The sequence below is a fragment of the Eublepharis macularius genome, chromosome 8 (assembly GCF_028583425.1).
Source record: "Eublepharis macularius isolate TG4126 chromosome 8, MPM_Emac_v1.0, whole genome shotgun sequence".
NCBI lineage: Eukaryota > Metazoa > Chordata > Lepidosauria > Squamata > Eublepharidae > Eublepharis > Eublepharis macularius.
Genome location: NC_072797.1, coordinates 62,540,168 through 62,567,516, shown reverse-complemented (window position 1 = coordinate 62,567,516; position 27,349 = coordinate 62,540,168).

The window sequence follows — 27,349 nt, the reverse complement described above, 5'->3', positions numbered from 1 at the left end:
CTCAAGGCGCTTTTGAAGCTATGGGACAAGCATAAGTCTAAACTGATCCCTAAAGTCTCTAGATTCTCACTAGTGACCTCGCATGACGGGATACCGCCTCGAGATACTAGCACTGTCTCAGCATCCTGGGAGAGCCTTAGGAACAAAAGGTTGATAGATATAGCATCTAATTCTGGCATCTTAAACAGGGCAGAACTAGCCCGCAAATTAGGTAGGGAAGTTCCGTGGTACCTCTATTTTCAGTTAACCTACTTTGTGCGAAGCCTGGAGATAAGGCAAGTCTTTTCCAAGTCTAGGACGGAGTTTGAGATGATTCTTGAACCCGACTCACTCACCCGCAAAGGACTTCTGTCCAAAATCTACAACTTGCTGATAAACTCCCATACTAAACAGAATGTGACACCGAAAGATAAATGGCAACTAGATTGTGGGGCTGACATCTCACAATCTGATTGGGAGCGAGTCTGGTCCTCAAAATTATTAAGCACCCCGGTCATCAATACCAAACTGCAAAATTACAAAATTCTTCACAGGTGGTATCTTACCCCTCATCAGTTGGCAAGAATATATCCCAGACGGTCCCCTCTTTGCTGGAAAGGTTGTGGTGAACAGGGGACCTTTATACATGTATGGTGGGGATGCCAGTCAATTCAAGGATTTTGGCGCACGGTTCTCAATGAAATCACAATTATCACCTCCCATGTTATCCCACCTAGCCCTGTACTAATCTTTCTGGATATCTGGACTGATTCCACTATACCACACCACAGGAGGGACTTAATACGCACACTCCTGAACGCTGCCAAGAATGCGATTGCAATCAAATGGAAGTCACCTGTCCCCCCGGGCCTGCACATGTGGTACAGGATGGTGTGGGACTATCTTATAATGGAAAAAATAACTGACAGAGTACAACTTATTACAAGCCCAATGAAATCTTCTGACTTTGCTGCCAAGTGGTTCCCTTTCTTGGATCATCTAGCCAAAAATGAGTTGTTAACATCGCAGCTGCCCTTTCAGGAAATCATACAACCAGAGGTGTGAGGTCGGGGGGGCCATTGTGATACTAGAGTAGTCGTGTTAGCTTGCTCATGAGATGTAGTTCAACTAATACCCTTTCCTGTGCTTTCGCAGACAGTGTAATGTATGTTAGAAAAAATATATGTACCGGAAATAGTTTCTTATGTCCCGGTTGTACTATGGAAATTGTTTTGTGTATTGTGATCTGGTATGTTCTCCTGCAGTTGATATTGTTATGACTCGTTAATAATAAAAATCTTTATAAAAAAAAATTTAAAAAATAATAATAAAAAAAAGGATTTGGATCAGTGTCTAATCAATTCCTTTTTGATCAATTCTAATCTAATCAATTCCTAATCAGTGTCTAATCGATTTTTGAAAGGAAGGGCAGGAACGGAGGTTCTGAAACATTTCAGAATTTCACTTTGGAGATGCTCAGAGGCAGGCAATGTCTTCCCAAGTCTTCCTGCTAGAACGCTACCTTGGGGTGTATAATTTATTTATTTATTTAATTTATTTATTATCATTTATAGTCTGCTTTTCTCACTGAGATTCAAGGTGGATTACACAGTGTGAGATTAGTACCGTCAATATAGGACGTTTCCATAAACAATGCGACTAATTTTGATAGGGCTGGCAGCCATTTTGTCAGCAGGGTAGCAGGGTGACCATTTTGACTATAAGGCCAGCGGCCATTTTAGTTGCCAGGGTAAGAGCTTTGGTGGAGATATATAGAGCTAAGGCTCTGGTTTAGCATAAGGCACTTGATCTATATGGCCAAGCACTTATCTTCATAGCAATAACACTTACTTCGGTCACCACTCTGGGTGAGGTGCTAGGCTGTTTACAACAGTGATATTTAAGTATATTCATAATACTTAAGAAAGTCATGGGGCTCTCTAAGGGCAATCAACCTGCAAGAAGGCCTCCCACCAGGCAGCCCCTGGTTGCTTTCTTATCCTTGAACAAAGATGAGGGCTGGCCTACCCAGCAAAAAATATTGGACTGGCTAGCCACACTGGAACAGGCTTGGGGAGCTTCTGGGGTGGGGTTGAGTGGGGCCAAATGGAAAAGGTCAGCTAGGACTATCTCCAGTTTGGCTTTCATGAAGAACATAATGTCTCACCTTTCCATCCTTGATGGTCTGTCTTGCCTGGGAAGATCATCTGTGGCACATTGATGATGTACTCTACCTCTGCGCTTCCTGGTGGCCGCAGCTCTAAGAGTCGTTGCCCAGTGTGCCTGCCTCATTCAGGTCCCTGCAGGTGAACGCTGTGGTCTTCGGCGGGTGGGGAGGAACCAAGTATTTTAAAGCCGGCAAGGCCGTCCCTGAACAGTGGGGAACTGGGGTCTCTCAGGAGCGACTGGCTGCTTCACAGCCCATTTGTGAGGACAGACTGCCTGGTGGGAAACTCCTGGACAAGTCAGTCTTTCCCCAGCTTCATGACAGGGTGGTTGAAGCTTTTGGGGGGAACCACTTCACCTTTCAGGCCAGCTCCCAGCCATATGCTTTGATGACTAGCACTTGTGGTAGCAGGGCTCATCCAGACTGGTCAGGGTGGAGGTCCAGGTATGACCCCAGGGTCTGACCTGTACTGCTAGTTAGACCCTTGCCATTTTGACAGTTGTGTTGTTGTAATTTAATAAAGCGCCCCTTCAGTTCCCAACTCTTGTGTCTGCTTCTTTATTCCATTGGGGGGGGGGGGGAGAAAGCTTCATTGAATAACATGGGTCCTAAAATGTTGAATAACATCGGACTACTCAGACCCACTTAGGATTGCTCCTGAACTGTCTTAGTGTAATCACTTTGAGATGAAGAATTCCTCTGCCGAATTTCTGTCTGCAATTCAACAATCCATTACTATTCCTCTTTTTAGGAATCTGAGTTCATTTTGAATTAATTCCTCTTTCATGAAGAGGAAGATTCAATTTAGATCTCTAAGAAGTAATGTATTTATATATATAGTATGAGCATATTTGAAAAATTAAGAGCAAGGTGAGCCATTAAACAATTAAACACAAGCCTGAATTTGTCTGAACATATCCGTGTTGCATAAGACTGCTTTATATACTTTGTATCATATTACAGTGGCACAACTCCAGGGAGAAATCCACAGGTGACGAAATCTCTTTTTTTTAAAAAAAACATTTTTGTTGGATAGGTTGAAAAAAACATAATCACTTCAATATCTCTTTCTTCTACAAAATACATATTTCATCCCAACCCACCCTTCCCCTCCCCTCCCTTCTGACCTCCAACAGCACTTATACCCTTTAATTCACATAATATTCCCTCTAATTCTAATATTTCTCATACTCTTCTAAGGTAAAGTTACAGTCAATATAAAAATCAACAGATTACATAGTGCTCATCAAAAAGTTGTCCATGGACCACAATTGGTCCTTTACATCCCAATTCTTTTCCAGATAATCTTTAAATTTTTTCCAATCCATCAAAAAATCATTTAAGCTTTGCTCTTTTAACTTTCTAGTTAGTTTGTCCATTTCCACCATGTGCAGAAGTTTTTGTAACCATTCATCAATTTCTGGTATCTTATCTTGCTTCCAATATTGCGCATACAACAGTCTTGCAGCTATAATCATATACCATAATAGTGTTCTATCCTTCATATTTAGTTTCCATATTAAGTCCTAACAAAAACATTTCAGGATTTTTCTGCAAATTACACTTCAAAACTTTTAATATTTCAGCATAAATAGAAGACCAAAATTGTTTTGCCTTATCACAAGTCCACCACATATGGTAAAAAGAACCTTCATGTTCCTGACATTTCCAACACTTATTTGACATAACATTATTCATATTTGCCAACTTTTTCGGCATTAAATACGATCTATAACAATTCTCCTTCAAATTAATACACGTAGATATTTTCAAAGCATTTTTCCATAAATACTCCCATGATTCCATTGTAATCTCTTTATTAAAATTCAATGCCCATTTCACCATTTGAACCTTAACCACTTCATCTTCTGTATACCATTTCAATAATAATTTATAAAACTTCGAAATCATTTTTCTATCATCTTCTAATAAAAATTCTTCCAATTCTGAATTTTCCTTTCTAAAACCGAATTTCTTTTTATCTGACTCATATAAGTCTTTAATTTGTCTGTATTGTAGCCATCCATATTTAAAAGTTAGGTCCTCTTCTTTCTTCATTTTAACTATATCTCCATGCATTAGCAACAAGTCTTTGTAAGTTAGCCATTCCTTCCCTTGATATTCTGAATGCGGTTTTATAACTTCTGCAGGAACAATCCATAAGGGTCTTCTTTCTTCCAAAAATTTTTTGCACTTCAGCCATACAGAGAAAATACTTTTTCTTATATAATGATGTAAAAACATACCATCCATTTTATATTTATCATACCATAAATAAGCATGCCAACCAAAAATATTGTTATGCCCTTCCAATGTTAACAACTTACGATTAGATAGGTTCACCCAATCTCTTAGCCTTGTCAAACAAATCACTTCATGATATAGTCTCAAATTTGGCATTTGCAAACTACTTCTTTCTTTTGCATCACACAATACTTTCATCTTAACCCTTGGTTTCTTGCCCGCCCAAACAAAATATAACAATTTCCTTTGCCACTTATCAAATTGTTTCACCTCTTTAAAGACTGGGATTGTTTGCAGCAAAAACATTACCCTTGGTAGTACATTCATTTTCACCATAGATATACGGCCCGTCAATGACAAGTTAAATTTATTCCATTTCATCATATCTTTTTTCCAATTGTACCCACAATTTTTCATAGTTGTTCTTATATAAATCTATATTTTTCATTGTTAACTAAGTTCCCAAGTATTTTGTTTTTTTGACCACTTCACACTCAGTGAGTCTCATTAGCTCCTCCTGTTTTGCTTTAATCGTATTTTTACATAACAGTTTGGACTTTGATTTGTTAATATAAAATCCTACCGAATCTCCAACATCCTTGATCTTGTTCAACAACAACAGAAGTGTCTAAACTGGAACTTCCAAAATGAACATCACATGCCCTAAACTTATAGGAAAAACCTTTTAATCTTATACCCTTGATACTTTAATCTTCTCTTATTTGCCTTAACAAAATTTCCAAAACCAGGATGAACAACAAGGGGGAGAGTGGACATCCTTGCCTTGTACCTTTTCTGACTCTAAATTTGTCGGTCAAATCATTATTAACACACAGTGCCGCTTGCTGGTCTTGATATACTGCCTTTATGGCTTTTATAAATCCTTCCCCAAAATTCATTTTTTCCATTATTAAAAACATAAAATCCCAGTTCAAATTGTCAAAGGCTTTCTCTGCATCTGCAAAGAAAAAACCCGCCTCTTTCTCAGGGTGTTTATAATAATACTCTATTGCATCAATTACAACTCTCAGATTGTCCTTTATTTGTCTGCTAGGCAAAAAACCTGCTTGTTCTTCTCCAATAAATTCCATTAAGAATACCTTCAATTTTTCAGCCAAAACCCTCGCAAAAATCTTGTAATCATTATTTAAAAGAGAGATAGGTCTGTAATTTTTAACATCTGTTAGGTCTTGTACCTCCTTGGGAATCAATGAAATATTAGCTTCATTCAATGAATTTGGTATTTCCAGTTTCTTCATTATATCATTCATCAGAACTTGTAGGACCGGCACCAAGTCCTTTTTCAAAATTTTGTAAAATTTAGGTGAGATCCCATCTGGACCTGGTGCCTTACCCAATTTCATTGAGTCAATGGAATTTGAAATTTCCTCCTCTGTAATTAAAGTATTCAAAACTGTCTTCATATAGTCTGAAATCTCAGGTAACTTAACCTTATCCAAATAACGATCAATATCTTCTTTGTCAATCAACTTTTTCTGAAATAATTTAGCGTAATACTTATAGAAAACTCTTTTTATTCCCCGATGGTCTATCACTTCTTTCTCTTTCTCCAAAATTTTGCCAATTACTTTTTTCTCTCTTCTTTTCTTCAGTTGCCAAGTTAAACATTTCCCTGGCTTGTTAGCCCCTTCAAAAGACTTTTGTTGCCATTTTTTAAAATTCCATTCTAGTTCCTTATTTGCAAAATCAATCAATTGTTCCTGCAGGATTTTAATTTCCCGTATAATTTTCTTTTTTCCTGGTCTCTTCCTTAATTCTTGTTCCTTCTTAGCTATTTTCTCCTGAATTTCTTGAAATTTCTTTTCTCTGTTTTTCTTTTCTTTACTATTTAGCGTAATCAGGTTTCCCCGATCATCGCTTTGTAAGCATCCCATACTGTTTGTATTGGTACCTCTTTGCCAATATTAAATTGAAAGAAGAAATTAGTTTCCTTCTGAATATAGTCCACATTAATTTGTCTCTGAAATAAATCTTCATTTAATCTCCATCTAGGTTTCTTATAACCCATTGAACCCTTCCACGTTAACGGATTATGGTCGGAGCTCACTCTGGGCATAATTTCAATTTTTTTGGTTTATAAACTAATGTCTTTTGTTGTCCAGATCATGTCTATCCTTAAAAAGGATTGATGTCTTGCTGAATAGAAAGTAAAGTCTTTTGTTTTAAGGTTCCATTTCCTCCAAACATCTAAATTTTCTTGTTTTACTAAATCAAAAAAAGACCTTGGAAATTTCCCTTCTTTACTTTGAATCCTTTTTACTCTTTACCTAATTGCAAATTTACAATCCCATTAAAGTCTCCCATCAACATTATCTGGTCATAAGTCACTTTGTCTAAATTCTGGTTTAGTTCCTTAAAATAAGCATCTTTGCTCCATTAGGTGCATAGATGCCCAAAACCAAAGTCTTCTTAAAATTCAGCATAATTTCAACTGCTACAAATCCATTTTGGGTTCCAATTCTTTCTTTACATAAATCACAATTCCTCTCTTCTTTTGTTTTGCTTATGAAAAAAATTCTTCTCCTAAAAATCCATTTTTTAAAAACCTAAAGTCCTGTTCTTTAATATGAGTTCCTTGCAAACAAATTATATTACATTTTTGTTTCCTTAGCCAATGAAAAACTGATTTACGCTTCTGGGGTAAATTAAGACCGTTCACATTCCATGAAATTAATTTACACTCCATAGTGGTTTACTCTTTACCAAATCCCCCAAATGAAACCCTTATCATCTGTTCCTTTGTCTTGATGCTAACTTTTGTAGCCTGGAAGTTGAAGCTCAAACCTTCTGGAAGTTCCCATCTGTACCTAATGCTCTTTGATCTCAATTTCTCTGTCAATTCTCTTTATTTCTATCTTGGAGTATTTTCCTGGGAAGTTCTTTCATAATTCTAATTTTCTTCCCTTCAATTTCCAGTGGGTCTTTATAGCGTTCCCTCAGGATCTCTTCTCTAAGTTTCTTGGTTGACAATTGTATAATTATGTCTCTTGGCAAGTTTTTTTGTTGAGCATAAGCAGAATTCACTCTATAAATAAGGTCAGATTTGCCTTCTATCTCTTCTGGCTGTTTTCCTAAAAACTTTGCCAAAGTTCTCACAATTTGTTCTTGTACATTTTCCTTTAAAGATTCTCGCATTCCTCTAAATCTCAGATGGGTTTCTGTTGCTTTGCATTCCATCAATCTCATACGCTCTTGAAACTTCTGCTTCTCACCACTCAAATTCATTGTCTTTTGTTCCACTTCTTGTATTTTCTGCGTTGTTGCCTGTAGTTCTTTTTTCATTTCACCCAGCTCCTTTCTTACTTCTGTCATCTCTGCTTGCATCAGTTCTTTCATGCTTTTAATTATTTTTTCAGTTTGAGTTTCCTCCATTTTTTGCATGCCTTCTAACATTCTTTTTTCCAAAACTTCCACTGCTGCTTGCCACTCCTGTTTATCTTTATCTAGTTTCTTTGCCATCCTTGGACTAGCATTGGATCCACTCCAAGTCACAGCCCTGCTTCTGCAGGTTTTCAATCAGCAACACCAATCCTTTTATTTTCATGGACTTCCGGTTTGGGATTCATGGAGGTCTAACGCAGCTCCATTTGTGGAGCTGACCGGATTGCCGTTTTAACCGGCCGGAGGGGTGAAAATAACCCGCGGCCGACTGCTCTCAGGCGGGGAGCAGGCAAAGAACGCTCAAGACCCTAGGGTGAGTTAGATCTCGGACGAGGGGGGGCTCTACACAAGGAGTCTCCCCCCCGATCCTTGAGGTCCCACCTTGCGACGGGTCGGCTATAATCTCTGCGGCAATTTTGGGGCCAATTCGGCTGGCATAAGACCTACATACCCAAGCTTCGATCGGGGAGGGAAGTCGAGAGGAGAATTTAAGATCGAAACAGCGATTACAACCCGAGAAAGCTGGAGAGAAGGTAAAGATCGCTATCTCTTGAAACGGGACAGATTGACAAAAACAGAGAGGAAAGAAAGTAGACTTTTAAACTGCAACAGACTAGCGAAAAGGAGGTGAAGACTCGGCAGGAGTTGTATTTTAAAAGAGACTAAGTTTAAAGAAGTTATTACAAAAATCGGACTATTGTTTTGAATACCTGTGGTTTTGGAGCTGTGGGAAAAAGACACCATCGCGAGACCTGCTGTGGGAAGACGGGAGACAGGAAGTGCGTAACAACAATAGAGTGGCTGGAGGGAAGCGGCCCTAGCCAAAGGACAGGAAGTGGGGAATCGCCATCTTTGAAAGTGGAAGGGTCGTGGCTTCAGCGGAAGAGGAAGTAGGCCATCTTGGATTATAATAACATAGAGAAACCATAGAGAAAAGACGCCCGACATTTTGGATATAAAAAATTAATTTTGGCAAAGATTGGGACATTTAAAAAAAAAGGAAAACGTTTAATTATACGCCACGGAGCTGAGGAAGAGAGCAGATTCGTGGGAGCGAGCTAAAGCAAGCCCCACGATGTCGAAAAAAGAGTGGCAATCGGCAATAGAAAACTTGGACAAAAAACTTATAGACATGATGAAAGAACTTAAGGACACGAAATTGGAGCTTATTAAAGAGGTCAAGGAAGTTACACAGACAGTAAAGTCGGAGCTGTCAGAAGTGAAAAAAGGTGTGGAAACGATTAGCAGTGAATTACAAGGAACGCAGCAGAGAGTTAAAACAGTAGAAGACGCGATGGAGAATTTAATAGACACGCAACAAACAGAGATGAGGCTGGTGAAGGGGAGGATGTCAGTTGCAGAAACTAAACACATGGAGAAGCAGCTTCGTTTTCGTGGTCTGCCAGAAGTGGAAGGGAAGTCAGCGCAAGAACAGATGACTGAGGTGTTGGCTGATTACCTGGGGAAGGAGGAGGAGGAAATTGTGGCTATCCTAGATGTGGCGTATCGTGTGAACTCGAGAATTGCAACCCAGAGGAAACTACCAAGGGATGTGATTGTGCAGTTTACAACTAGAAATATGAAAGAGAGGATTGTGACCAAACAATTTCAAGATCCATTGGAGATTGATGGCAAGACGATTATTATAATGAAGGAACTGCCCAGATCAGTGTTATTGGACAGGAAAAAATATAGAGTGCTAACTCAGACTTTGAAGGACATGAATATTAGATACAGATGGGAGTTACCGGAAGGAGTGTCCTTTGAGTTTGGAGGGGCAAAAAAACGCATCAGATCTGAGCGGGAGATGGAGAGATTTATCAAGGACAATGAAAAAGACTTACCAACAAAACCATGAATATGGAGTGTAAAGTATTATCTTGGAATGTAAATGGACTAAACTCACCGAATAAGAGAAAAAATATTTTTCATTGGCTACTAAAACAAAAATGTGATATTGTTTGTTTGCAGGAGACCCACATTAGAAAACAGGATGTAAAATATTTAAAATCTGGAAAATTGGGCAAAGAATTTGTAGCGGCTTCCAACAAGAAAAAAAGAGGAGTGGTGTTGTATATAAAAGAGGAGCTGCAGCCAAAATTTGTTATGAGAGATGTGGAAGCTAGATTTGTAGCAGTGGAATGTAATTGGAACTTAAAGAGAGTGTTGGTAGTCGGACTTTATGCACCTAACGGTGCAAAGGAAAGCTTCTTTGAGGACTTAAGGAAGCACCTAGACGATCTTGTATATGACCAGATAATTCTTGCTGGAGATTTCAATGGAGTGACAGATTTGGAATTAGACAAAAAGACTACAAAAGCACAAAAGAAAAGAGGACTATTGCCAAAGCTTTTTTTTGAGTTGATTCAACAAGAAACTCTCGAAGACGTATGGAGGAGAGAATATCCTAAAACCAAACAGTTTACTTTTTATTCTGCAAGGCATCTTACATTATCAAGAATTGATATGATCTGGGCCTCAAAGGACTTAGCGCTATGGACTAAGGAGGTAGAAATAATGCCGATGGTAGGCTCAGATCACAACCCAATTATGTGGAAATTTGGAAAAAGGAGAAAAAGGAAAGCCTGGAGAATAAATGAGGACCTGTTACAGGAAAGTGAGAATATGGAAACACTGAGAAGAGAGACTAAGTTTTTTATACAATACAACGTGAATAAAGAAGTACCAACCAGTAAAGTTTGGGACGCGTACAAGGCGGTTGTAAGGGGCATACTAATGGACTTAAATGGTAGAGCAAGGAAAAAGAAAGAGGAGAAAAAACAAGAGATTGAGGAGAAAATAAAGGCCAAAGAAGTACAGTTAAAAAAGAGACCAGGGAAAAAGAAAATACATCAGGAAATCAAAATTCTTCAAGAACAGTTAACAGCAATGAGTAACAAAGAATTGGAGTGGAACCTTAAAAGACTGAATCAAAAAGCTTTTGAGGGTGCTAATAAACCTGGGAAATATTTGGCATGGCAATTAAAGAAGAAAAGGGAAAAGAAAATAATAAATAAAATTTGTGAAGAAAACAAAACGTATTTGGAGCAGACTACCATTAGCAGAGCCTTTTATAAATTTTACGCTAAGCTGTATAATAAAAAAGAAGTAAACAAAGAATCAATAGCATCATATTTGGAGAAAACCAAACTTCCAGAGATCTCGGAAGCTTGGAGAAATAAGCTGAACAGTGAAGTAACTGATGAGGAAATAAATATGGCAATACAATCCGCAAATCTAGGAAAGGCGCCAGGGCCAGATGGACTTACGGCTAAATTTTATAAGACAATGGCCAATGAACTGGCACCATTCCTAAAAGAGGTGATGAATGGAGTTTTTAGGGATCAAAGAATTCCAGACACTTGGAGCGAAGCGAATATATCATTGATCCCAAAAGAGGGCCAAGATCTGACTAGCGTGAAAAATTATGGGCCTATATCACTACTCAATAATGACTATAAAATTTTTGCGAAGATATTGGCGGAGAGATTGAAGGGGTGGCTCTCGGAAGTCATAGAGGAGGAACAAGCAGGCTTTTTGCCAGACAGACAAATAAGAGACAACTTAAGGACAGTGATCAATGCTATTGAATACTACGACAAGCGTTGTGACAAAGAGGTTGGTTTCTTCTTTGTAGACGCTGAAAAAGCGTTTGACAATTTAAACTGGGACTTTATGTTTGCCACTATGGAAAAGCTACAACTGGGAGAAAGATTCGTCAGAGCAATCAAGGAAATCTATAGAGACCAGACTGCAGCAATTGTAGTGAATGATGAATTGACCAAAAAATTGACGATTAGTAAAGGAACAAGACAAGGTTGCCCGTTATCTCCATTGTTGTTCATTTTAGTATTGGAGATTCTGATGATACAAATTCGACAAGATGAGGAAATACGAGGAATAAAAATAAAGGACTATTCATATAAGGTCAGAGCATTTGCAGACGACATAATGTTAATTGTAGAAGACCCACTGGAGAACATGCCAAAAGTGATAGACAAGATCAAGGAGTTTGGAGATTTGGCAGGTTTCTTCATTAACAAAAAGAAGTCAAAGATATTATGCAAAAACATGACTAAGCAGAAACAACAATTGTTAATGGAAACAACGGATTGTGAAGTAACTAGTAAGGTGAAATACTTGGGAGTTGAGCTGACTGCAAAAAATATAGATTTGTTCAAGAATAATTATGAAAAATTATGGACTCAGATAGAGAGAGACTTGATCAAATGGAATAGATTGAACCTGTCATGGTTGGGCAGGATTGCAGCAGTTAAGATGAATGTGTTACCAAGAGTAATGTTTTTGTTACAGACAATACCAATCATCAGAGACTCTAAACAATTTGAAAAATGGCAGAGGAAAATATCAGATTTTGTTTGGGCAGGCAAGAAGCCTCGAGTGAAAGTAAAAGTTTTACAAGATGCAAAGGAGAGAGGCGGAATGCAACTGCCCAATCTGAGACTTTACCATGATGCAATCTGCCTAGTTTGGCTAAAAGAGTGGATGACATTAAAGAATAAGAAACTATTAGCCCTAGAGGGATATAAAAAATTTTTTGGATGGCACGCATACCTATGGCATGACAAAGTAAAGGTCAACTCGATGTTCCTGCATCATTTTGTAAGGAGAAGTCTATTTACAATCTGGAAGAAGTATAGAACTTACCTACAAGAAGGAACCCCCTTGTGGGTGGTTCCATATGAGGTGATAGATCCGAGAGCTGTGGATAATGAACAACAATGTTTAACGTACAAAGAAATAACTAAGATTGAAGTATCTAAACTTAGAATAAAGACGCAAGAGGAACTATCACCTAACTATGATTGGTTTCAGTATAGACAGATTAGAGACTTATACAACTCAGACTTTGCAAAAGGGGGCATACGAACAGAGAACTCGGAACTAGAGCAGACCCTTCTTAAAGAAGACAAGAAAAGAATATCCAAGGTATACCAAGTATTGCTGAAATGGTATACTGAGGATGAGATAGTTAAAACACAGATGGTGAAATGGGCTATAAATTTCAATAAAGAAATAACAATGGAGGCATGGGAATACTTGTGGAAAACTACAATGAAGACAACGACATGTATCAATATTAAAGAGAACATTTTCAAAATGATCTATCGTTGGTACATGACACCAAAGAAGATTGCGCTAGGGAATTTGAATACTTCTAATAAATGCTGGAAATGTAAGAAACATGAGGGCTCCCTCTATCATATGTGGTGGTCGTGTGAGGTAGCTAGGCAGTTCTGGGGGGAAATAATAAGAGAAATGAGTGAAATTTTACAGTTTCAAATAAATAAGAACCCAGAACTCCTGCTGCTAAACTTGGGAATGGAGGGAATTCCAGCCCATCATAGGACGTTGATTTTTTATATGACTGCAGCAGCTAGACTTTTGTATGCGCAGAAATGGAAAGTACAAGAAGTACCAACTATTGAAGATTGGATCTACAAATTGCTGTATATGGCTGAAATGGACAAGATGACAAGAAAACTGAGAGATCTGGACTCAGGGCAGTTCAACACAGACTGGGAGAAGCTGAAACAATACCTGGAGAAGAAATGGGAGGTGGGAGGAAAACTGTGGCAGTTTGAGAACTACTGAAATATAATAAAAGTATAAAAGAGAGGGGTGACTTTACCGGGGGAGGAAGAGAAATGTGAATTTATAAGCAGTTAGATTAATTGATTGAGATATATATAGATATGTATAGGTCAACTGATAGAGAATAATTAATGATAAGGTTTAAACATGAGGATCGACTAACTAACAATATTTTCTTTCTTTGACAAGATTTATATGCACCAAACTGAATGTATAGAAGAGTTAAATTGATTGAGTATCTGAGGAGTTATATAGAATTACCATAAAAAGTTGAAATGAGTAATATATAGAGAATAAATCAAATTGTTTGATTTAAATGTGGGAAATTTTTATGGTTTATGATATATAGGTTTATATAGAATTATTCAAAACTGGAAAATGGGATAAATTGTTTATTTAAAGACGTATAGTTTGGGTGTATAATAATTAAAGGAGTTAATGATGCACTGCTTAATATAATGGAGAATGTATATCTGTTTTAGACAGAGGAATTTAATAGAAGTAAGGGAAAAGGGACAGAGGGTGGGAAAGCTGTTGGAAGTCAACAAAAGGGGGGGAAAGGGAGGGGGTTAGAAACGAAAAATTAGGGGAAAATTGATTGTAATGTAAAAATAAAAATGCTCTAACCCAATAAAAATTTTTTCAAAAAAAAAAAAATCCTTTTATTTTCATATAAATTCAATCAGTTATTAACTTGCCAATTAAATTGCTGCAGTATTTTAATTTTAACTTGTTTCCTTTTCTTCTATTTTACCAAAGTTCAAAAATTACCTTCCCAAAATGTCCGATGCGAAAACTCTATGGTAGCTCTCTATGGTTCTTCTTTTCCACTCCCAAAATGGCTGCTATTGACTTCCTGTTTGCTTCCAGACTCCGAATCCTCTCTAGGCACCAATTCATGTTTCTCTATGGTTTTCTGTGTCTCATGATGTCTTCTAATTTCTCTCTCCACAATGCCCCTCCCAGCCAGCTCAGTTCTTATCGGCACTCAGAAACCACAGGCATGCATAAACAATCTTGTTTTCCTCTTCAAAACCTCCAATTCCATGCAAAATCTTCACTCTTTCTCCAAACAATTCTTCAAGCAAGCAGGTTACAGCGATATCAGTAAGTTACTTCCATTTTTTAACATCCTTTCTTGTTAATTTAGTCCCGAAAAGTCAGATAGCCATCTTTACCTTGTTTTGCTCTTTGTGGGTTTCAGTGCTGTTTCTTACAATCAATGTAGTTCAAATTCTTTTAAAGAAGCCTGGATTACGAAGATCTTATGCCAGATCCTGGCTCAAAAGGGCTCTGCAGTGATTGAAGCTCCCCCGTCTCAGAGTGGACCTCAAGACGTGGAGAAAGTCCTTTATTCAGGACTCTGCCTGCGTCAAAGTCACACACTCTCCAGGGCTTGTAGCATCCCAGCTCTTCTACCTGCAGAAGAGTGGCGGCAGGTATCTATATGCACCTGACCCACCTAAACAAAAGCCCCTGATTTCCCAGCTCAATTGAACAATGCCAGATCTCCATTTTCTCCAGACCGGAAATCTCCACTACCATATGATTAAAAAAACTGAAAGATAAATTAATGAGAAATCAAAGAGAATTTCTCTTTTGAAAGATGAAGAAAAAAAAGAATAAGAACCAATTGCTATACCTAAGAGAGACAATTTTGGAAAAAGGAATTCCACCCCCTGTAATAACCCTAAGTCCTATGCATAGTTACTCCATGTCTAAACCTATTGAAGTCATGACTACATGAGCAATTTTTACAATATAAGGTGGGGAGGGAGGGATGAAGTAGTGTACAGTAAAGAACACTGCACCAAATCTTCTGAGCTGTTGCAAAGGATTCTACGAAGCATATACTAAATTATGCAGTAAAGCTGTGGGGATAGATATCATGGTCTGGACCTCTGTGTTCTAGAACTGAAATATTGCACTGTTCCATTATTATTCATATGGTATAATTTACTGTGCCTTCCCCATTATACGCATTCAAAATCCATCCTTTTGACAAATATTCTCTGGTGCATTCTTGTTGGTCCCCCCCCCATTTTTACTTACAGAATGCTTACATGAATCCTATCAAATACTTATTAAACTGAATTATTTGGGAACTAAGTGAGAATAAGTGCCCCATTAAGGATAAATTACTATAGATGGTAGCTTGGAGCACTCTTTGCAAAGTAAAGCATTGCCATAAACTTTATTAACCTTAGCAAGTTAGTAAGAAAATTGGTTGACCCAGAAGAAAATAGAGAATTATTTTCAAAATAAATATAATAGACAAACTTCAGGTACATCCGTTTTGTTACCCATCAAATTATTTTTGAACAAAATACATTAGAACATTAAGATTATCTGTAAGGCATTGTGTCCTTGTGCATAAGTCTTGAAAGAAATACATTTGAAAAGACAGCAGAAGTCAGTGCTAAGGCATATGCCATCTTCCCACATCAAAAGTTGCATGTTAAATGCATTTGCATGCATGCATTTACTGCCCCTTATTTTTTTTAATTATTTTACAGATGCACGAATACTAATGTTCATTCTGCTTAAAACTCTATTATAGTAACTGTCAAAATGTTTGCCAGCTTGACAATGAATAGATCTTCTAGGTGAGAGAATCATCGCGATTGTACAATACTCCCTCTAACTTGCTGCTTGAGAGTTGCCTCCTTTCCCTCCTCCCTCGCTCCTTTTCCCCAGAAAAGGGAATTTCCAAAAGACAAGGAAACTTGCTGCAAACTGAGTACATTCCTTTTGTTACCGGGTTAGTTGTGCTGGTATTCTCTGGTTCTTTTGGGCTGTGTTAGATCTTTTTGAGAGATTTCAGCTAGTGGTTGCTCTTCATGTTGGCACTGGCCTCTTTGCCCTGAAGAAAGCTTTAGATTTTTTCCACCAATGGGAAACAATGAAGAGAGGCTGAGGGCACCTTGTTCCAGGACCCATTGAATCAGACCCCTTGACTGAATCTTCAGAGCACAGCCAGCCCTCATCCTACTGCAATTTTGGTGTAGTTTGTTTTAAAAACTCCTGCCCCAGCTCTCTGAAAGATTTCCTAATATAGAACAATGGACCAATTATTTCCATTTTTTTTAATTAACTGGATGCACCAATACCAATCTATCTGGTGTGACTTCCCTCATCCCACTGCCACCCATTTTTAAACTTCCCTTCTCAGATTCTGGGCTACACAAGCAATTTAAGGCAGTCACAATTCATAGAATCATAGAATCATAAAGTTGGAAGGGGCCATACAGACCATCTAGTCCAACCCCCTGCCCAGTGCAGGATCAGCCTAAAGCATCTCTGACAAGTATTCATCCAGCCTCTTCTTGAAAACTGCCAGTGAAGGGGAGCTCACCATATCCCTAGGCAGCTGATTCCACTTTTGAACTACTCTGACCGTGAAAAAGTTTTTCCTAATATCCAGTCAGTACCTTTGTGCATGTAGTTTTAGCCCATTGCTTCGTGTCCTACCGTTTGCTGCCAACTGGAACAGCTCTTTGCCCTCCTCCAAATGACAGCCTTTCAAATATTTAAAGAGAGCAATCATGTCCCCCCTCAACCTCCTCTTCTCCAAACTAAACATTCCCAAGGCCCTCAGCCTTTCCTCGTAGGGCTCAGTCTCCAGACCCCTGATCATTCTCATCGCTCTCCTCTGCACCCTCTCGATTTTGTCCACATCCTTTTTGAAGTGAGGCCTCCAGAACTGCACACAATACTCCAGGTGTGGCCTGACCAAGGCAGTATAGAGAGGGGCTATGACCTCCTGCGATTTCGATGCTATGGCCCCTTTGATACAACCCAGGATTGAATTAGCCTTTTTTGCCACCGCATCACATTAACTGCTCATATTCAGTTTACAGTCCACTCTTACCCCAAGATCCCTTTCACATATACTACTGCCCAGAAGTGTATCCCCCATCCACTATTTGTGCTTCTCATTTTTGTGGCCCAGATGTAATACTGTGCACTTGTCTTTGTTGAATTGCATCCTATTCACAGCTGCCCACTTCTCCAGAGTATTCAGGTCTTGTTGAATTTTAATTCTATCTTCTTGGGTGTTTGCTACTGCTCCCAATTTGGTATCATCAGCAAATTGAATGAGCAGCCCTTCCACTCCTTCATCCAGATCATTGATAAAAATATTGAAAAGTACCGGGCCCAAAACCAAGCCCTGGGGCACCCCACTGGACACCTCCCTCCAATCTTATGAAACGCTGTTGACCACCACTCTTTGATTGCGGTCCTCCAACCAGTTCCCTATCCATTGAACTGTCCTATAGTCTACTCCACAGTCTTCCAGTTTGGGGGACCTTATCAAAAGCTTTACTGAAATCCAGATAAATCACGTCAACAGAGTTCCCCCGATCCAGTAAGCTGGTCACTCGATCAAAGAAGGAAACCAGGTTGGTCTGGCAAGATCTGTTAGGAACAAAACCATGTTGACTTCCCCGGATGACTGAGTGGTCCTTCAGATGCTTACAGATTGATCCCTTTAAAATCTGTTCTAATATCTTCCCAGCAACAGAAGTCAGACTGACCAGCCTGTAGTTTCCCGGGTCATCCTTCCTCCCTTTCTTAAAGATTGGGATAACATTCGCTCTTCTCCAATCTTGTGGCACATCCCCAGTCCTCCAGGAGGCCTTGAAGATGATGGACAGGGGTTCTGCAAGTTCTCTGGAAAGTTCTTTCAGCACTCTTGGATGCACCCCATCCAGCCCAGGGGATTTGTATTCATCCAGTGCAGCCAGATGCCTCTCCACTATCTCTCTGTCAATGTCAATTAGCCACTCAGGTGTCCTGTCACATTTTCTACTATCTCTAGATGTGCCTGAGTTCTTCAGGGAGAAAACAGAGGCAAAAAAGTCATTAAGCCTGTCTGCTTTTTCTCTGTCCTGCATCAGAGTTTCTCCATCTACTCCCAACAGCAGTCCAATTGCCTCTTTTACCTTGCGTTTGCTTCTCACATATCTGTAGAAGTTTTTCTTATTGTAGCGAGCCCTCCTGGCCAGACCTAGCTCATACTGAGCTTTGGCCTGTCTGATGGCTGATCTGCAGTACCTAGTAACCCTCATATACTCCTCTTTAGAGGTCTGTCCTTCTCTCCATTTCCTGAACATTTCCTTTTTCTCCCTTAGCTTATTCTGGAGCTCTCTGTGCATCCACATCAGTTTCTTGGATCCCTTACCATGTTTCTGCCTTGCTGGGATAGCGAGGGCTTGAGCTTGCAAAAGCTCGTGTTTGAGAATGGCCCACCCTTCACTGGCTCCTTTCCCTTCCAGCACACTCCCCCATGGAATGACTCTCATCAAGCCTCTGAGTTCATCGAAGTTGGCCCTACGATAATCTAACCTACTAGTCTGGCTACAAACTTCCTTGGCTCCCCACAGCAACTGGAATTCAAGAAGGACATGGTCACTTCCCCCTAAGGTCCCCACCACCTTCATCTCATCTACCAATTCTTCCCTGTTGGTTAATATCAAGCCTAGTATGGCCGAACCCCTTGTAGCTTCCTCCACCTTTTGAAAAAGGAAGTTATCGGCTAGGCAGGTCAGGAAATTGCGTGATTCATGACGCTTTGCTGAGCCTGTCTCCCAGCACACATTGGGGAAGTTGAAGTCACCCATAATTACAAGGTTCTGATGTCTGGATACTCTGCCAATCTGTTCAAAGAGAGCAGCATCCATTTCTTCTCGCTGGTCATGTGGTCTGTAGCAGACTCCAACAATAATACCCTTTGTCCTTCCTCCCCTTATTTCTATCTATATACTTTCCATCGGGCTGTCCGCCCCATTCTCCATAACTTCTTGACAATCAAGCCCTCTCCTCACATACAACGCCACTCCACCTCCTCTTCTACACTTCTGGTTTTTCTTGAACAACTCATACCCATCCACTAGCACATTCCAGTCATGGGAATCATCCCACCAAGTCTCAGTAATTCCTACTATATCATAGCCCTCTGTTTGCAATAGAAGCTCAAGCTCTTCTTTCTTATTGCCCATACTTTGGGCATTGGTATATAGACACTTGTAGCCTTGTACCTTTGTTTGACTTTTCCTACCCAGGTGGGTCCCCACTGTGTTCACTTCATCATTGAAGTCTCCATGTCGATCGTCCCCTGCCCCTTGCGGCATCAGTTTAAAGCTCTTCTGATGAAGTTCTCCAGGTTCGTTCCAAACGTTTTCTTCCCTGCCCTTGAGAGGTGAAGCCCATCATGTGCTAGAAGGCCTTCTCTAAGAAAACCTATCCCATGGTCCCAGAACCCAAAGCGCTCCTGCCGGCACCACCATCTCAGCCAGCGATTCACCTCAAGTATGGTCCGCTCTCGGCGTGCTCCTCTTCCTGTGATTGGAAGGATAGAAGAGAATACCACCTGAGCCCCCAATGTCTTCAACTGCCTTCCAAGGGCTTCATAATCCTCTTTAATTCTTGCAACAGTATTCGAAGCCATGTCGTTCGTTCCCACATGAATCAGCACAAATGGGTACTTATCAGTAGGCTTGATGAGTTTTGGCAGCCGGTCGGTAATATCCTGAATTCTGGCTCCCGGCAAGCAACACATCTCTTGGAATAGGGGATCTGGCCCAGAGACATGGTGTTCCCTACCCCTCAGCAAGGAGTCCCTGACGACTACCACCTTCTGTTTTTTTCCACTTCCATGAGGCCCCATGTCTTCTGCACTCCCTAGTCCAGATCTTTGCGGTTCTCCTTCCAATTCACCACCTGCCTAGTCATTATCTGGCAGAGTCCTGATCCAAATACACACAGGGTTCCCAATCTCCTCTTTCCAGAGACGGGCAGCCATTTCCCTCAATCCATTGCCACTCACCCAGCTAAACATCCAGGACTGTTGTAATAAGGCAACTCAGTACGTCTTTTTCATATATGCTGCCTCAATTTAATTCTTCAGACACTGGTCTTGACCAGATAGAATTGTGTCTTTGTGTGTGGTATTTCCCTAAGCCAGCCAGGGTTAAAACACAAAAAAGAATAACTTTCATTTTTAAGATGAACAACATAGGAGTTGGATACATTGCTATTAAGATGTGAACTTAGAACCCCACATCCACATAACAGTGGATAATTACACTACAATATTAACTGGTGGCAGAAGCGAGCTTTCTTTTCTACTTCCCTTCTGCAGCCTAAAACCCTTCTCTCTCTCTCTCTCTCTCTCTCTCTCTCTCTCTCTAACTGCCCTAATGGATCTCAGCTGCTACCAGACTCAGCATTCTGTTTGTTGCTGGGAGAGGAAGAATCTAACCTGTCCACCACACCCGGATTTGGTTGGGATTCCCAAATATAGTGAAAATACTGATGATTTTTTTAGCTATATTTTTGGACTAGTTAAACATAATCACACATCCCTAGCTGCAACTTCAGAGACCAGATAAAAAAGTTCACAACATGAAAATCATAAAACATGGGCTAATTAAAATGAGCCAGTCAATAAAATCCAGAAGTGTAAAAGCACATAAAAACATAGAAACCTGAAAGCCTGGTGTTAAGCTGTTGTGAGTTGCTCTCCAAAATATGAATACTTCCTTTCATTTTTCTTACACTTCAAGCATCGCTCATGAAGCCGAGTATCAACCTGGCTGCACAATGCCATATACCCATCTGTCTATTTAGCATTTTTTTTAAACCCACTCTTCTTTAAAGAAGCTCAGAGGAGCATAAACCGTTCTCCTTTTCCATGTCAATGAGACTTCTGTTAGGGAATTTCTATGACCTCTATTCTAAAAGACCTATGTATGAGCATTTATTGGAGTTGACCTGTTGCACAGAAGGCAAAAGTATTTTCTTGTCAGCAGAATCCTCCTTTTCATTGTGGTTAAGGAGGGTCCTATTGCAAGGACAGTATCTCTCTTGTTTTGACTTTGTAAGCTCCCTCTCAGGAAGACACCCAAAATTCCTTTGTGGCACCAGACATATAGCATGTTTATATTTCAGAGAGAGTACTATCTTGTCAATCAGGCCTGTTATGGTGCCATGTCTCCTGAAGAATTTGATTCTGAAGAATTGTTTGTATCTAGTTTTGTATAACAATTTTATCTCTTTTCTGTAAACAATAAACTTTGGAGAGTATATAAGATTCTCTGCTATGGCTGATCTTTATGCATGTGTTGGAAAATGGCACTGCAACTGGGTTTTATTGTAAATAAAGCTCATTAATTCTTTATGGATCACAATTTTGGTGTCTTCTTGATTACTCGTGGTGATGGCTATTGGGAAACATAATCTGAATGCAGAGTACCATTAAGAAATTTTTCCTTAACAAGTTCTTCCATAAAAGTTCATAGCAGTATGGAAAATTAAACCTTGGTGTGCCAGACCTTCATAACCCCATAGACTTTTTCTGGACATAGGTCACCAGAAGGAGAGTACATGGCATGTTCACAGTTTAACTATTCACACAAATGTTTGCCAACATCCAGATAGAACCTGAAGTTTTCCTGGAATTACAACTGATCTCCAGACTACAAACAGGGCCGGCGCGCCCATGGAGGCCAGGTAGGCGGTGGCCTCGGGCGCGCGGGCACTGGAGGGGCGCTGGAGGGGGTGTTGGGGGCAGGGCCGCCTGTAGCTACTGCTGCAGCCAGCCAGCCAGCCAGCCCCTTGCTGCCGCCGCCGCCACACACCTCAGCCGGGCGCAGCCTCTGTGTGCCGTTCGAGCAGCAGCTCGCGGTTTCTGCGCCCAGCTGGGGCGCGCGGCAGCGGCAGCACGGAGCTGGCTGGCTGGCTGCAGCAGCAGCTGTAGCCAGCCACGCCAGTTCAGCTGCGCGCTCCTCCGCCCCAGCCGGGTGCAAAAGCCGTGAGCTGCTGCTGGGGCGGCGCACGGAGCAGCCTCCGCGCGCCGCTACAGCAGCAGCCCGCAGCTTCTGCACTCGGCTGGGGCATGTGGCGGCGGCGGCACGGGGCTGCCTGGCTGGCTACAGCTACTGCTGCAGCCAGCCACGCCAGCTCAGCTGCGCACTCCTCCGCCCCAGCCGAGCACTGAAGCTGTGAGCTGCTGCTGGGGCAGCGCACGGATCAGACTCCACGCGCTGCTCCAGCAGCAGCCCGCAGCTTCTGCGCTCGGCGGTCCGCGCGCAGCCCAGCCCCCCTGTGGTGCGTGATGACGTCTGCGATGACGTCATCACGCCTCCCGTGGGGCGCGTGCGCGCCCGCCGCCGCAGGCGCTGAAACCTCTGGCGCCGGCCCTGACTACAAAGATTAGTTCCCTGGAGAAAATGGCAGATTCGGAGAGTGGGACTCTATGGCATCACATTCCTGCTGCACTCCATCTCCAAACTCCACTCACCCCAGGCCCCACTTTAAATCTCCAGGAATTTTCCAGCTCAGAGTTGACAACCCTGTTCACAAAGGCTATGCTGGAATTAGTGAAAGAGAACCCTGCCCTTCCAGGGCCCAATGTCTAATTCAGGGGCATACAGAGTACGCAAATAGAACAATTAGTCCCTGGTTTGAGGTTCAAATCCTCATGGCCCTTGACAGCAATGCATCCCCCCCACACACACACTTTGACGTAAGATGTTGTGGTGATGGAAAACGAGTGCGCATATAGATTTTAAAAGTATGGATTGTTCAATATATTTAGTAGAATTTCTGTTATAAAGCTTAATGGTTAATCTATAGTTTATTTAATTTATTAAGTGCTTAAAATACTTTAAGAAAATTTAATGATTAAGTATATAGGGAAAAATCTGTAAAGGAAATAAGACATAAAATTCTCATCCTGTAAAAACATGCTCTTCAGCAACTGCCAATGTTCAAAAATATAGACCTATTAAATTTAGTGTCATGAATCTAAATTTTTTGGTGCAGTTGCAGTAAGAACAAGTGAAGGATCTGAAAGGATTTGATAGGGGCATCTCATTTCCCCTCCGCCACTAAGTCATCCCTTCTCTGCCCCATAGTCTCTTCCCTTTTTCCTGCTTCCTTCTGTCTTTCCCACTCACATTTGTCTTCCCTGGCCTTCACCTTTCCCCCTCCCCTCCTGCAGCCTCTCTTATGGCCCAGTTACATGCTTCTGGCTGAGCTTGGCCTAGTTGCATGGTGGGGAACCTGCAAGGACTTGCAGGGGGCACTTTACTTTTCCATATATCCCATTCCCTACACTATTTCCTCTTTATCATCTTCTGGAATCCTCTGTATGCTGACCTATCCTCACATCTTTCTCTCCTTTTTTCTGCCTCTCATCTTCATCTATATTTATTAATTTACTTCATGTATATTCTGCATTTCTCCACAATTTCTCCTTGCCACCATAATATCCTCACAACAACTCTGAGAAAGCTGAGAGTGTAAGACTTAGGGTTGCCAGCCTCCAGGTAGTGGCTGGAGATCTCCCGGAATTACAACTGGTCTCCAGGCCACAGAGATCAGTTCACCCGGAGAAAATGGCTACTTTGGGGGCTGGACTCTATGGAATTATGCCATGCCAAGGTCCTTTCCCTCCCCAAACCCCACTTTCTCCAGGTTTCTCCAGGTTTCACCCCCCAGATCTCCAGGAATTTCCCAACCTGGAGCTGGCAACCCTTGTAAGACTGGAACAAAATTACCCAGTGATCTTTCATAGCAGAATGGTGATTTGAACTTGGGTCTCCCATATCATACTCTAAAAGTATAACCACTACACTATACTGGCTTTTGAGTGGGATTGCTGTTGAACAGCATGAAGCAGACAGGCCTGGGTGAGTCATGCAAGTTATGTGATATCAAGTCATCTGGTGGTTGCTTCTGAGCTTGAGTCCAATAAATCCTCTCTCAAAGGCCAGAACAGCCCTAGAAAAGGCTCTGCCCCTCCCCCTGCCTTTTCTTGACAGAAACCAAGCCTGGAATAATGGCTAAACTATTATGGGTGCCTAGCAGCCACCACTAAGAACATCTGGTTAAAACCACATGTGCTGTTATCATTTTGGTTCTTTTTTAAGGAAAAAAAACTAAAGGTGTTTTTTCCCACAGATTTTAAGATTTTTCTGCAAACCTGGGTCATTTTTCAGATGTAGGAAGAAATGTCTTGTCCATTCATGGTTCCAATCAGCAGATTTAAGTACTCAAAGCTCAGGGCCATTTCACTATTAGTATACGAGATACACACTACTGTTGATTAATGAGCATAACTTCTAAGAGATGAAACATTAATACTTCATATTATTTTCTCTATGAACAATGTTCAGATTTTTTTCCTGCACAAAATGTTTAATCTAATTTTCAACCTCCAGAATTATCAGAACAATCAAAATATTCAGAAACTTTATGATGTAAAATATACCCAAACCTCCCAAGAAATAGTCAAGAGTTGCAGAACGGTTCCTGAGAATACAAATCATTTTAAAAGAAAAGAGGCAAAGACAGCTTGAAGTTACATTCATTTGGCGACACGTCTCACCAGCTTCGTATCTTCACTTCTTAGCATATAAACAGTATATTTAGAGAGGCAAATGAATGATGGACATGTTTAATACACCAGATGCTGTTCTTACTTCTATTGCCTCACCAAAATATATTTCCAATCTCAGACAATAGATATGCCTATGCTTCACCAACACTCATCGGGGACCAATATCTGTTGTTAAGATATGATTCCTCCACTGGTCTAGGCATCACTGTTGTACTGTTTCTGTCATCTTGTCTGTTTACTAAAAAAACCTTCTCAAAAGTCAGGAACGTTATAAACAGACATTCATAGAAACCCAAACAAATCTGAGGATTCTGTAACTTTTAAACTATTTTTTCAAATAAGATTTTAACATGCAACCTGAAGCACAGTTACACCTTTTTAAGTTGATTGAACTCAATGAGCTCAGAAGGTGTGACTCTGCTTAGGATGGTACTGTACATTTGCTAAGAAAACTTTAAAACTAAATTTCTTAAAGCTTCTTTGAGCAACAGGCACCAAAGGAACAGGAAGATGTCTGGCGTTTTCAAAAAATATGGCCAGCATCCAGAAAGGTTTATGATATTTCAAAGAAGAGAACTGCAAACACTTGTGAGGAGGGTTATCTCGTTTCCCCTCCTCTACTATTTTCTCTTCCGCTTCTCTGAAAGCTCTCATAGCCTCTGCCTCTTCCTACTTCCACCTTTTCCCTTTTACTGCACCCACCAGCCAACCTCCCTTCATCATCTCACCAACTGTCTTCAACTTTCCTTCTTTCCCTCCCCCTTGGCACTGTCTCCATGGTCCTTTTCACACTGGGACTTTAAAGCATATCAGTATCTGTTCTGCTTCCCATGTTTGCAGGAGTTTCACACTTGTAGGGTAGTCATGAGATGCAGTACTGATGTTTGTCCCTACTTCCCCTCCTGCAAATATACTGTGATTTTATTTTGAAGCCTCTGCTGAGTAGCACCTGGCCTGATTAACAACAACAACAACAACATTTGATTTATATACCACCCTTCAGGACAACTTAATTCCCACTCAGAGTGGTTTACAAAGTATGCCATTATTATCCCCACAACAAAACACCCCATGAGGTGGGTGGGGCTGAGAGAGCTCCAGAGAACTGTGAACTTGTTTTTAGGGCACATACCATATTGTCAGTGAAGCTCTTCAGTTCTAGATCATTGTCATTCGTACAATCTCAGCTCTTTATCCAATGATCATCTCATACCTCAAACAATGTAAAGAAGTGCATCAACAACATGGCAGTCACTATTTATTAAAATGATTTTATATATAATCTTCCTAACTATTTAAAATGTTTTACTGAAAAGCAGAGATTACTAAAAGTTAAAATACAGTTATATAAAATATAAAACCATCACAACAGCACAGAATTTATATTTTCAAAATGTTGGTTTCCAAATGTTCTCAAAGATTATTAGCTGGCGTCATTCCAAAAACTAGTTTATACTTCCTAGATTCTCAAAGTATTTTCATTGGGGCGGTACCAAATAAATTTTTAAAAGTCCTTCCCTTTTCAGAAACTGTAAGGTGGAAGTTGGCTTTCTTACTTTTTCTGGAGGACAGGCGGCTATAAATAGAACCCTTTTTCTTTCTCCTTCATTGAAAGAGACAACTACCAGACATGTATGTAGAGCTCTGGGCACCATCCACATGCCCAGAAGTATTTTCTCTCCAAGTTCTTACATATCATATTGCACCTGAATTTTTGACATTTCTTTTTCAGGACCTCCTTTAGTACTGAAGTGCTAACAATCTGTTTCAACTGTCCACTGGAAATGCTGAAAAACAACTTCTAATTTCCTAACACACTTTATTTACGCTATGCACATATTCTCCATGCAATGTATCGATGAATTAATGAATGGTTCTATACATAATGGGCAGGGAAATGTGTTATTCATCAGTATTGATGACTACACAATTAAATAAGTGCCCCAGAGTGCTTTGCACATCTATTGTAGCAATGCTGGCTGGGCTCCTGGGACACTATGTTGGCTTTAGACTGCTTCAGGTACTATCACTCCCACATTAGCATGTTTTGTTAGAGGAGAACATGATGGGATGGGATGGCATTACATTCTTATGTCTCTGAACAATTATTCATATCCAGTCTTTGTTGATTAACCATGATACAGATTGCAGATCACATGATAAATCTGTCTAAGCCCATTTCCACTCATTTCTCCAAATTAAATTTTGTAAGTAGCTGTGCCAAAACCCAGATAGATATCCCCACACTACAGTTTTTCCTGCACTAATTTTAGAATGTGCAAAACGATCAAGTGGGTTTGATATGTTTTGTTTTTTTCAATACTCATCTTGTTTGTTGCTCACAGTTCCATTATCCTCTATTGCCTAAATTGTGTAAAATGTCTACTTCTGCTGTTACAGAATCTGCTATGACAGAATAACATGATATAAGGTGATGCCATTTGCCTTGACTTTGTTTGTATAAACATCAACTCAAGTAATATTGATGCTTGATCTCATGACGATTGCTTCCAGAAAATGAAGACAGTTATAAT